This window comes from Harmonia axyridis, chromosome 2 (genome assembly GCF_914767665.1).
Source record: "Harmonia axyridis chromosome 2, icHarAxyr1.1, whole genome shotgun sequence".
In the NCBI taxonomy this organism is placed as follows: Eukaryota; Metazoa; Arthropoda; class Insecta; order Coleoptera; family Coccinellidae; genus Harmonia; species Harmonia axyridis.
Window position 1 is genome coordinate 43,969,011 of NC_059502.1, and position 14,109 is coordinate 43,983,119.

Genomic DNA, 14,109 nt, shown 5'->3' on the forward strand with positions numbered 1-14,109 from the left:
AGACACGCGTGTCAAGCTTTCGTCCCTGTGCAATACGATGAAAAGTGTTAGAATGAGAAACATAGAAGGAAATAACAAACAAATGAAATCAACAACAGAAGTCAGTCGTGCATTTGTGGATACAGCAGCAATTTACCTAACCACGTAAAAGATTATAGCTACCTGCGTGTCATCCGAGTCCAAGAAAATCAACAATGTGGAATGGCTTACTTGGATAATTGATCATCATACAGAAAGAAGGGAATAAGAACAGTCCCTTATACCAATGTGGTTTACATAGACACGTGTGTCAAGCTTTCGTCCCTGTGCAATACGATGAGAAGTGTTAGAATGAGAAACATTGAAGGAAATAACAAACAAATGAAATCAACAACAGAAGTCAGTCGTGCATTTGTGGTTACAGCAGCAATTGACCTTACCACGTGGGAGATTATAGCTACCTGCGTAACATCCGAGTCCAAGAAAATCAACAATGTGGAATGGCTTACTTGGATAATTGATCATTATACAGAAAGAATGAAGTAAGAACAGTCCCTTATACCAATGTGGTTTCCATAGACACGTGTGTCAAGCTTTCGTCCCTGTGCAATACGATGAAAAGTGTTAGAATGAGAAACATTGAAGAAAATAACAAACGAATGAAATCAACAACAGAAGTCAGTCGTGCATTTGTGGTTACAGCAGCAATTGACCTTACCACGTAAAAGATTATAGCTACCTGCGTGTCATCCGAGTCCAAGAAAATCAACAATGTGGAATGGCTTACTTGGATAATTGATCATTATACAGAAAGAAGGGAATAAGAACAGTCCCTTATACCAATGTGGTTTCCATAGACACGTGTGTCAAGCTTTCGTCCCTGTGCAATACGATGAGAAGTGTTAGAATGAGAAACATTGAAGGAAATAACAAACAAATCAAATCAACAACAGAAGTCAGTCGTGCATTTGTGATCACAGCAGCAATTGACCTTACCACGTGGGAGATTATAGCTAGCTGCGTGACATCCGAGTCCAAGAAAATCAACAATGTGGAATGGCTTACTTGGATAATTGATCATTATACAGAAAGAATGAAGTAAGAACAGTCCCTTATACCAATGTGGTTTCCATAGACACGTGTGTCAAGCTTTCGTCCCTGTGCAATACGATGAAAAGTGTTAGAATGAGAAACATTGAAGAAAATAACAAACGAATGAAATCAACAACAGAAGTCAGTCGTGCATTTGTGGTTACAGCAGCAATTGACCTTACCACGTGGGAGATTATAGCTACCTGCGTGACATCCAAGTCCAAGAAAATCAACAATGTGGAACGGCTTACTTGGATAATTGTTCATTAAACAAAAAGAATTGAATAAGAACAGTCCCTTATACCAAAGTGGTTTCCTTAGACACGTGTGTCAAGCTTTCGTCCCTGTGCAATACGATGAAAAGTGTTAGAATGAGAAACATTGAAGGAAATAACAAACAAATGAAATCAACAACAGAAGTCAGTCGTGCATTTGTGGTTACAGCAGCAATTGACCTTACCACGTTACAGATTATAGCTACCTGCGTGTCATCCGAGTCCAAGAAAATCAACAATGTGGAATGGCTTACTTGGATAATTGATCATCATACAGAAAGAAGGGAATAAGAACAGTCCCTTATACCAATGTGGTTTACATAGACACGTGTGTCAAGCTTTCGTCCCTGTGCAATACGATGAGAAGTGTTAGAATGAGAAACATTGAAGGAAATTACAAACAAATGAAATCAACAACAGAAGTCAGCCGTCCAATTGTGGTTACAGCAGCAATTTACCTTACCACGTGGGAGATTATAGCTACCCGCGTGTCATCCGATTCCAAGAAAATCAACAATGTGGAATGGCTTACTTGGATAATTGTTCATTAAACAAAACGAAGGGAATAAGAACAGTCCCTTATACCAAAGTGGTTTCCTTAGACACGCGTGTCAAGCTTTCGTCCCTGTGCAATACGATGAAAAGTGTTAGAATGAGAAACATAGAAGGAAATAACAAACAAATGAAATCAACAACAGAAGTCAGTCGTGCATTTGTGGATACAGCAGCAATTTACCTAACCACGTAAAAGATTATAGCTACCTGCGTATCATCCGAGTCCAAGAAAATCAACAATGTGGAATGGCTTACTTGGATAATTGATCATTATACAGAAAGAAGGGAATAAGAACAGTCCCTTATACCAATGTGTTTTCCTTAGACACGTGTGTCAAGCTTTCGTCCCTGTGCAATACGATGAAAAGTGTTAGAATGAGAAACATAGAAGGAAATAACAAACAAATGAAATCAACAACAGAAGTCAGTCGTGCATTTGTGGTTACAGCAGCAATTGAACTTACCACGTGGGAGATTATAGCTACCTGCGTGACATCCGAGTCCAAGAAAATCAACAATGTGGAATGGCCTACTTGGATAATTGTTGATTAAACAAAAAAAAGAGAATAAGAACAGTCCCTTATACCAAAGTGGTTTCCTTAGACACGTGTGTCAAGCTTTCGTCCCTGTGCAATACGATGAGAAGTGTTAGAATGAGAAACATTGAAAGAAATAACAAACAAATGAAATCAACATTAGAAGTCAGTCGTGCATTTGTGGTTACAGCAGCAATTGACCTTACCACGTGGGAGATTATAACTACCTGCGTGACATCCGAGTCCAAGAAAATCAACAATGTGGAATGGCTTACTTGGATAATTGATCATTATACAGAAAGAATGAAGAAAGAACAGTCCCTTATACCAATGTGGTTTCCATAGACACGTGTGTCAAGCTTTCGTCCCTGTGCAATACGATGAAAAGTGTTAGAATGAGAAACATTGAAGAAAATAACAAACGAATGAAATCAACAACAGAAGTCAGTCGTGCATTTGTGGTTACAGCAGCAATTGACCTTACCACGTGAGAGATTATAGCTACCTGCGTGACATCCGATTCCAAGAAAATCAACAATGTGGAATGGCTTACTTGGATAATTGTTCATTAAACAAAACGAAGGGAATAAGAACAGTCCCTTATACCAAAGTGGTTTCCTTAGACACGCGTGTCAAGCTTTCGTCCCTGTGCAATACGATGAAAAGTGTTAGAATGAGAAACATAGAAGGAAATAACAAACAAATGAAATCAACAACAGAAGTCAGTCGTGCATTTGTGGATACAGCAGCAATTTACCTAACCACGTAAAAGATTATAGCTACCTGCGTGTCATCCGAGTCCAAGAAAATCAACAATGTGGAATGGCTTACTTGGATAATTGATCATCATACAGAAAGAAGGGAATAAGAACAGTCCCTTATACCAATGTGGTTTACACAGACACGTGTGTCAAGCTTTCGTCCCTGTGCAATACGATGAGAAGTGTTAGAATGAGAAACATTGAAGGAAATTACAAACAAATGAAATCAACAACAGAAGTCAGTCGTGCATTTGTGGTTACAGCAGCAATTGACCTTACCACGTGGGAGATTATAGCTACCTGCGTAACATCCGAGTCCAAGAAAATCAACAATGTGGAATGGCTTACTTGGATAATTGATCATTATACAGAAAGAATGAAGTAAGAACAGTCCCTTATACCAATGTGGTTTCCATAGACACGTGTGTCAAACTTTCGTCCCTGTGCAATACGATGAAAAGTGTTAGAATGAGAAACATTGAAGAAAATAACAAACGAATGAAATCAACAACAGAAGTCAGTCGTGCATTTGTGGTTACAGCAGCAATTGACCTTACCACGTAAAAGATTATAGCTACCTGCGTGTCATCCGAGTCCAAGAAAATCAACAATGTGGAATGGCTTACTTGGATAATTGATCATTATACAGAAAGAAGGGAATAAAAACAGTCCCTTATACCAATGTGGTTTCCATAGACACGTGTGTCAAGCTTTCGTCCCTGTGCAATACGATGAGAAGTGTTAGAATGAGAAACATTGAAGGAAATAACAAACAAATCAAATCAACAACAGAAGTCAGTCGTGCATTTGTGATCACAGCAGCAATTGACCTTACCACGTGGGAGATTATAGCTAGCTGCGTGACATCCGAGTCCAAGAAAATCAACAATGTGGAATGGCTTACTTGGATAATTGATCATTATACAGAAAGAATGAAGTAAGAACAGTCCCTTATACCAATGTGGTTTCCATAGACACGTGTGTCAAGCTTTCGTCCCTGTGCAATACGATGAAAAGTGTTAGAATGAGAAACATTGAAGAAAATAACAAACGAATGAAATCAACAACAGAAGTCAGTCGTGCATTTGTGGTTACAGCAGCAATTGACCTTACCACGTGGGAGATTATAGCTACCTGCGTGACATCCAAGTCCAAGAAAATCAACAATGTGGAACGGCTTACTTGGATAATTGTTCATTAAACAAAAAGAATTGAATAAGAACAGTCCCTTATACCAAAGTGGTTTCCTTAGAAACGTGTGTCAAGCTTTCGTCCCTGTGCAATACGATGAAAAGTGTTAGAATGAGAAACATTGAAGGAAATAACAAACAAATGAAATCAACAACAGAAGTCAGTCGTGCATTTGTGGTTACAGCAGCAATTGACCTTACCACGTTACAGATTATAGCTACCTGCGTGACATCCGAGTCCAAGAAAATCAACAATGTGGAATGGCTTACTTGGATAATTGATCATCATACAGAAAGAAGGGAATAAGAACAGTCCCTTATACCAATGTGGTTTACATAGACACGTGTGTCAAGCTTTCGTCCCTGTGCAATACGATGAGAAGTGTTAGAATGAGAAACATTGAAGGAAATTACAAACAAATGAAATCAACAACAGAAGTCAGCCGTCCAATTGTGGTTACAGCAGCAATTTACCTTACCACGTGGGAGATTATAGCTACCCGCGTGTCATCCGATTCCAAGAAAATCAACAATGTGGAATGGCTTACTTGGATAATTGTTCATTAAACAAAACGAAGGGAATAAGAACAGTCCCTTATACCAAAGTGGTTTCCTTAGACACGCGTGTCAAGCTTTCGTCCCTGTGCAATACGATGAAAAGTGTTAGAATGAGAAACATAGAAGGAAATAACAAACAAATGAAATCAACAACAGAAGTCAGTCGTGCATTTGTGGATACAGCAGCAATTTACCTAACCACGTAAAAGATTATAGCTACCTGCGTGTCATCCGAGTCCAAGAAAATCAACAATGTGGAATGGCTTACTTGGATAATTGATCATTATACAGAAAGAAGGGAATAAGAACAGTCCCTTATACCAATGTGGTTTCCTTAGACACGTGTGTCAAGCTTTCGTCCCTGTGCAATACGATGAAAAGTGTTAGAATGAGAAACATAGAAGGAAATAACAAACAAATGAAATCAACAACAGAAGTCAGTCGTGCATTTGTGATTACAGCAGCAATTGACCTTACCACGTGGGAGATTATAGCTACCTGCGTGACATCCGAGTCCAAGAAAATCAACAATGTGGAATGGCCTACTTGGATAATTGTTGATTAAACAAAAAAAAGAGAATAAGAACAGTCCCTTATACCAAAGTGGTTTCCTTAGACACGTGTGTCAAGCTTTCGTCCCTGTGCAATACGATGAGAAGTGTTAGAATGAGAAACATTGAAAGAAATAACAAACAAATGAAATCAACATAAGAAGTCAGTCGTGCATTTGTGGTTACAGCAGCAATTGACCTTACCACGTGGGAGATTATAACTACCTGCGTGACATCCGAGTCCAAGAAAATCAACAATGTGGAATAGCCTACTTGGATAATTGTTGATTGAACAAAAAAAAAAATAAGAACAGTCCCTTATACCAAAGTGGTTTCCTTAGACACGTGTGTCAAGCTTTCGTCCCTGTGCAATACGATGAGAAGTGTTAGAATGAGAAACATTGGAGGAAATAACAAACAAATGAAATCAACAACAGAAGTCAGTCGTGCATTTGTGATTACAGCAGCAATTGACCTTACCACGTGGGAGATTATAGCTAGCTGCGTGACATCCGAGTCCAAGAAAATCAACAATGTGGAATGGCTTACTTGGATAATTGATCATTATACAGAAAGAATGAAGTAAGAACAGTCCCTTATACCAATGTGGTTTCCATAGACACGTGTGTCAAGCTTTCGTCCCTGTGCAATACGATGAAAAGTGTTAGAATGAGAAACATTGAAGAAAATAACAAACGAATGAAATCAACAACAGAAGTCAGTCGTGCATTTGTGGTTACAGCAGCAATTGACCTTACCACGTGAGAGATTATAGCTATCTGCGTGACATCCGAGTCCAAGAAAATCAACAATGTGGAACGGCTTACTTGGATAATTGTTCATTAAACAAAAAGAATTGAATAAGAACAGTCCCTTATACCAAAGTGGTTTCCTTAGACACGTGTGTCAAGCTTTCGTCCCTGTGCAATACGATGAAAAGTGTTAGAATGAGAAACATTGAAGGAAATAACAAACAAATGAAATCAACAACAGAAGTCAGTCGTGCATTTGTGGTTACAGCAGCAATTGACCTTACCACGTTACAGATTATAGCTACCTGCGTGTCATCCGAGTCCAAGAAAATCAACAATGTGGAATGGCTTACTTGGATAATTGATCATCATACAGAAAGAAGGGAATAAGAACAGTCCCTTATACCAATGTGGTTTACATAGACACGTGTGTCAAGCTTTCGTCCCTGTGCAATACGATGAGAAGTGTTAGAATGAGAAACATTGAAGGAAATTACAAACAAATGAAATCAACAACAGAAGTCAGTCGTGCATTTGTGGTTACAGCAGCAATTGACCTCACCACGTTACAGATTATAGCTACCTGCGTGTCATCCGAGTCCAAGAAAATCAACAATGTGGAATGGTTTACTTGGATAATTGATCATCATACAGAAAGAAGGGAATAAGAACAGTCCCTAATACCAATGTGGTTTCCATAGACACGTGTGTCAAGCTTTCGTCCCTGTGCAATACGATGAGAAGTGTTAGAATGAGAAACATTGAAGGAAATAACAAACAAATGAAATCAACAACAGAAGTCAGCCGTCCAATTGTGGTTACAGCAGCAATTGACCTTACCACGTGGGAGATTATAGCTACCTGCGTGACATTCGAGTCCAAGAAAATCAACAATGTGGAATGGTTTATTTGGATAATTGATCATCATACAGAAAGAAGGGAATAAGAACAGTCCCTTATACCAATGTGGTTTCCATAGACACGTGTGTCAAGCTTTCGTCCCTGTGCAATACGATGAGAAGTGTTAGAATGAGAAACATTGAAGGAAATAACAAACAAATGAAATCAACAACAGAAGTCAGCCGTCCAATTGTGGTTACAGCAGCAATTGACCTTACCACGTGGGAGATTATAGCTACCTGCGTGTCATCCGAGTCCAAGAAAATCAACAATGTGGAATGGTTTACTTGGATAATTGATCATCATTCAGAAAGAAGGGAATAAGAACAGTCCCTAATACCAATGTGGTTTCCATAGACACGTGTGTCAAGCTTTCGTCCCTGTGCAATACGATGAGAAGTGTTAGAATGAGAAACATTGAAGGAAATAACAAACAAATGAAATCAACAACAGAAGTCAGCCGTCCAATTGTGGTTACAGCAGCAATTGACCTTACCACGTGGGAGATTATAGCTACCTGCGTGACATTCGAGTCCAAGAAAATCAACAATGTGGAATGGTTTACTTGGATAATTGATCATCATACAGAAAGAAGGGAATAAGAACAGTCCCTTATACCAATGTGGTTTCCATAGACACGTGTGTCAAGCTTTCGTCCCTGTGCAATACGATGAGAAGTGTTAGAATGAGAAACATTGAAGGAAATAACAAACAAATGAAATCAACAACAGAAGTCAGCCGTCCAATTGTGGTTACAGCAGCAATTGACCTTACCACGTGGGAGATTATAGCTACCTGCGTGACATCCGAGTCCAAGAAAATCAACAATGTGGAATGGCTTACTTGGATAATTGATCATCATACAGAAAGGAAATAACAAACAAATGAAATCAACAACAGAAGTCAGTCGTGCATTTGTGGATACAGCAGCAATTTACCTAACCACGTAAAAGATTATAGCTACCTGCGTGTCATCCGAGTCCAAGAAAATCAACAATGTGGAATGGCTTACTTGGATAATTGATCATTATACAGAAAGAAGGGAATAAGAACAGTCCCTTATACCAATGTGGTTTCCTTAGACACGTGTGTCAAGCTTTCGTCCCTGTGCAATACGATGAAAAGTGTTAGAATGAGAAACATAGAAGGAAATAACAAACAAATGAAATCAACAACAGAAGTCAGTCGTGCATTTGTGGTTACAGCAGCAATTGACCTTACCACGTGGGAGATTATAGCTACCTGCGTGACATCCGAGTCCAAGAAAATCAACAATGTGGAATGGCTTACTTGGATAATTGTTCATTAAACAAAACGAAGGGAATAAGAACAGTCCCTTATACCAAAGTGGTTTCCTTAGACACGCGTGTCAAGCTGTCGTCCCTGTGCAATACGATGAAAAGTGTTAGAATGAGAAACATAGAAGGAAATAACAAACAAATGAATTCAACAACAGAAGTCAGTCGTGCATTTGTGGTTACAGCAGCAATTGACCTTACCACGTGGGAGATTATAGCTACCTGCGTAACATCCGAGTCCAAGAAAATCAACAATGTGGAATGGCTTACTTGGATAATTGATCATTATACAGAAAGAATGAAGTAAGAACAGTCCCTTATACCAATGTGGTTTCCATAGACACGTGTGTCAAGCTTTCGTCCCTGTGCAATACGATGAAAAGTGTTAGAATGAGAAACATTGAAGAAAATAACAAACGAATGAAATCAACAACAGAAGTCAGTCGTGCATTTGTGGTTACAGCAGCAATTGACCTTACCACGTAAAAGATTATAGCTACCTGCGTGTCATCCGAGTCCAAGAAAATCAACAATGTGGAATGGCTTACTTGGATAATTGATCATTATACAGAAAGAAGGGAATAAGAACAGTCCCTTATACCAATGTGGTTTCCATAGACACGTGTGTCAAGCTTTCGTCCCTGTGCAATACGATGAGAAGTGTTAGAATGAGAAACATTGAAGGAAATAACAAACAAATCAAATCAACAACAGAAGTCAGTCGTGCATTTGTGATTACAGCAGCAATTGACCTTACCACGTGGGAGATTATAGCTAGCTGCGTGACATCCGAGTCCAAGAAAATCAACAATGTGGAATGGCTTACTTGGATAATTGATCATTATACAGAAAGAATGAAGTAAGAACAAACCCTTATACCAATGTGGTTTCCATAGACACGTGTGTCAAGCTTTCGTCCCTGTGCAATACGATGAAAAGTGTTAGAATGAGAAACATTGAAGAAAATAACAAACGAATGAAATCAACAACAGAAGTCAGTCGTGCATTTGTGGTTACAGCAGCAATTGACCTTACCACGTGGGAGATTATAGCTACCTGCGTGACATCCGAGTCCAAGAAAATCAACAATGTGGAACGGCTTACTTGGATAATTGTTCATTAAACAAAAAGAATTGAATAAGAACAGTCCCTTATACCAAAGTGGTTTCCTTAGACACGCGTGTCAAGCTTTCGTCCCTGTGCAATACGATGAAAAGTGTTAGAATGAGAAACATAGAAGGAAATAACAAACAAATGAAATCAACAACAGAAGTCAGTCGTGCATTTGTGGTTACAGCAGCAATTGACCTTACCACGTGGGAGATTATAGCTACCCGCGTGTCATCCGATTCCAAGAAAATCAACAATGTGGAATGGCTTACTTGGATAATTGTTCATTAAACAAAACGAAGGGAATAAGAACAGTCCCTTATACCAAAGTGGTTTCCTTAGACACGCGTGTCAAGCTTTCGTCCCTGTGCAATACGATGAAAAGTGTTAGAATGAGAAACATAGAAGGAAATAACAAACAAATGAAATCAACAACAGAAGTCAGTCGTGCATTTGTGGATACAGCAGCAATTTACCTAACCACGTAAAAGATTATAGCTACCTGCGTGTCATCCGAGTCCAAGAAAATCAACAATGTGGAATGGCTTACTTGGATAATTGATCATCATACAGAAAGAAGGGAATAAGAACAGTCCCTTATACCAATGTGGTTTACATAGACACGTGTGTCAAGCTTTCGTCCCTGTGCAATACGATGAGAAGTGTTAGAATGAGAAACATTGAAGGAAATTACAAACAAATGAAATCAACAACAGAAGTCAGTCGTGCATTTGTGGTTACAGCAGCAATTGACCTTACCACGTGGGAGATTATAGCTACCTGCGTAACATCCGAGTCCAAGAAAATCAACAATGTGGAATGGCTTACTTGGATAATTGATCATTATACAGAAAGAATGAAGTAAGAACAGTCCCTTATACCAATGTGGTTTCCATAGACACGTGTGTCAAGCTTTCGTCCCTGTGCAATACGATGAAAAGTGTTAGAATGAGAAACATTGAAGAAAATAACAAACGAATGAAATCAACAACAGAAGTCAGTCGTGCATTTGTGGTTACAGCAGCAATTGACCTTACCACGTGAGAGATTATAGCTACCTGCGTGACATCCGAGTCCAAGAAAATCAACAATGTGGAACGGCTTACTTGGATAATTGTTCATCAAACAAAAAGAATTGAATAAGAACAGTCCCTTATACCAAAGTGGTTTCCTTAGACACGTGTGTCAAGCTTTCGTCCCTGTGCAATACGATGAAAAGTGTTAGAATGAGAAACATTGAAGGAAATAACAAACAAATGAAATCAACAACAGAAGTCAGTCGTGCATTTGTGGTTACAGCAGCAATTGACCTTACCACGTTACAGATTATAGCTACCTGCGTGTCATCCGAGTCCAAGAAAATCAACAATGTGGAATGGCTTACTTGGATAATTGATCATCATACAGAAAGAAGGGAATAAGAACAGTCCCTTATACCAATGTGGTTTCCATAGACACGTGTGTCAAGCTTTCGTCCCTGTGCAATACGATGAGAAGTGTTAGAATGAGAAACATTGAAGGAAATTACAAACAAATGAAATCAACAACAGAAGTCAGTCGTGCATTTGTGGTTACAGCAGCAATTGACCTCACCACGTAACAGATTATAGCTACCTGCGTGTCATCCGAGTCCAAGAAAATCAACAATGTGGAATGGTTTACTTGGATAATTGATCATCATACAGAAAGAAGGGAATAAGAACAGTCCCTAATACCAATGTGGTTTCCATAGACACGTGTGTCAAGCTTTCGTCCCTGTGCAATACGATGAGAAGTGTTAGAATGAGAAACATTGAAGGAAATAACAAACAAATGAAATCAACAACAGAAGTCAGCCGTCCAATTGTGGTTACAGCAGCAATTGACCTTACCACGTGGGAGATTATAGCTACCTGCGTGACATTCGAGTCCAAGAAAATCAACAATGTGGAATGGTTTACTTGGATAATTGATCATCATACAGAAAGAAGGGAATAAGAACAGTCCCTTATACCAATGTGGTTTCCATAGACACGTGTGTCAAGCTTTCGTCCCTGTGCAATACGATGAGAAGTGTTAGAATGAGAAACATTGAAGGAAATAACAAACAAATGAAATCAACAACAGAAGTCAGCCGTCCAATTGTGGTTACAGCAGCAATTGACCTTACCACGTGGGAGATTATAGCTACCTGCGTGTCATCCGAGTCCAAGAAAATCAACAATGTGGAATGGTTTACTTGGATAATTGATCATCATTCAGAAAGAAGGGAATAAGAACAGTCCCTAATACCAATGTGGTTTCCATAGACACGTGTGTCAAGCTTTCGTCCCTGTGCAATACGATGAGAAGTGTTAGAATGAGAAACATTGAAGGAAATAACAAACAAATGAAATCAACAACAGAAGTCAGCCGTCCAATTGTGGTTACAGCAGCAATTGACCTTACCACGTGGGAGATTATAGCTACCTGCGTGACATTCGAGTCCAAGAAAATCAACAATGTGGAATGGTTTACTTGGATAATTGATCATCATACAGAAAGAAGGGAATAAGAACAGTCCCTTATACCAATGTGGTTTCCATAGACACGTGTGTCAAGCTTTCGTCCCTGTGCAATACGATGAGAAGTGTTAGAATGAGAAACATTGAAGGAAATAACAAACAAATGAAATCAACAACAGAAGTCAGCCGTCCAATTGTGGTTACAGCAGCAATTGACCTTACCACGTGGGAGATTATAGCTACCTGCGTGACATCCGAGTCCAAGAAAATCAACAATGTGGAATGGCTTACTTGGATAATTGATCAATATACAGAAAGAATGAAGTAAGAACAAACCCTTATACCAATGTGGTTTCCATAGACACGTGTGTCAAGCTTTCGTCCCTGTGCAATACGATGAAAAGTGTTAGAATGAGAAACATTGAAGAAAATAACAAACGAATGAAATCAACAACAGAAGTCAGTCGTGCATTTGTGGTTACAGCAGCAATTGACCTTACCACGTGGGAGATTATAGCTACCTGCGTGACATCCGAGTCCAAGAAAATCAACAATGTGGAATAGCCTACTTGGATAAGTGTTGATTAAACAAAAAAAAAAATAAGAACAGTCCCTTATACCAAAGTGGTTTCCTTAGACACGTGTGTCAAGCTTTCGTCCCTGTGCAATACGATGAGAAGTGTTAGAATGAGAAACATTGAAGGAAATAACAAACAAATGAAATCAACATTAGAAGTCAGTCGTGCATTTGTGGTTACAGCAGCAATTGACCTTACCACGTGGGATATTATAGCTACCTTCGTGACATCCGAGTCCAAGATAATCAACAATGTGGAATGGCCTACTTGGATAATTGTTGATTAAACAAAAAAAGAGAATAACAACAGTCCCTTATACCAAAGTGGTTTCCTTAGACACGTGTGTCAAGCTTTCGTCCCTGTGCAATACGATGAAATGTGTTAGAATGAGAAACATAGAAGGAAATAACAAACAGATGAAATCAACGACAGAAGTCAGTCGTGCATTTGTGGTTACAGCAGCAATTGACCTTACCACGTGGGAGATAATAGCTACCTGCGTGACTTTCGAGTCCAAGAAAATCAACAATGTGGAATGGCTTACTTGGATAATTGTTGATTGAACAAAAAGAAGGGAATAAAAACAGTCCCTCATACCAAAGTGGTTTCCTTAGACACGTGTGCCAAGCTTTCGTCCCTGTGCAATAAGATGAGAAGTGTTAGAATGAGAAACATTGAAGGAAATAACAAACAAATGAAATCAACATTAGAAGTCAGTCGTGCATTTGTGGTTACAGCAGCAATTGACCTTACCACGTAGGAGATTATAGCTACCTGCGTGACATCCGAGTCAAAGAAAATCAACAATGTGGAATAGCTCACTTGGATAATTGTTGATTGAACAAAAAAAAAAATAAGAACAGTCCCTTATACCAAAGTTGTTCCCTTAGACACGTGTGTCAAGCTTTCGTCCCTGTGCAATACGATGAGAAGTGTTAGAATGAGAAACATTGAAGGAAATAACAAACAAATGAAATCAACAACAGAAGTCAGTCGTGCATTTGTGGTTACAGCAGCAATTGACCTTACCACGTGGGAGCTTATAGCTACCTGCGTGACATCCGAGTCCAAGAAAATCAACAATGTGGAATGGCTTACTTGGATAATTGTTGATTGAACAAAAAGAAGGGAATAAGAACAGTCCCTTATACCAAAGTGGTTTCCTTAGACACGTGTGTCAAGCTTTCGTCCCTGTGCAATACGATGAGAAGTGTTAGAATGAGAAACATTGAAGGAAATAACAAACAAATGAAATCAACATTAGAAGTCAGTCGTGCATTTGTGGTTACAGCAGCAATTGACCTTACCACGTGGGAGATTATAGCTACCTTCGTGACATCCGAGTCCAAGATAATCAACAATGTGGAATGGCCTACTAGGATAATTGTTGATTAAACAAAAAAAGAGAATAAGAACAGTCCCTTATACCAAAGTGGTTTCCTTAGACACGTGTGTCAAGCTTTCGTCCCTGTGCAATACGATGAAATGTGT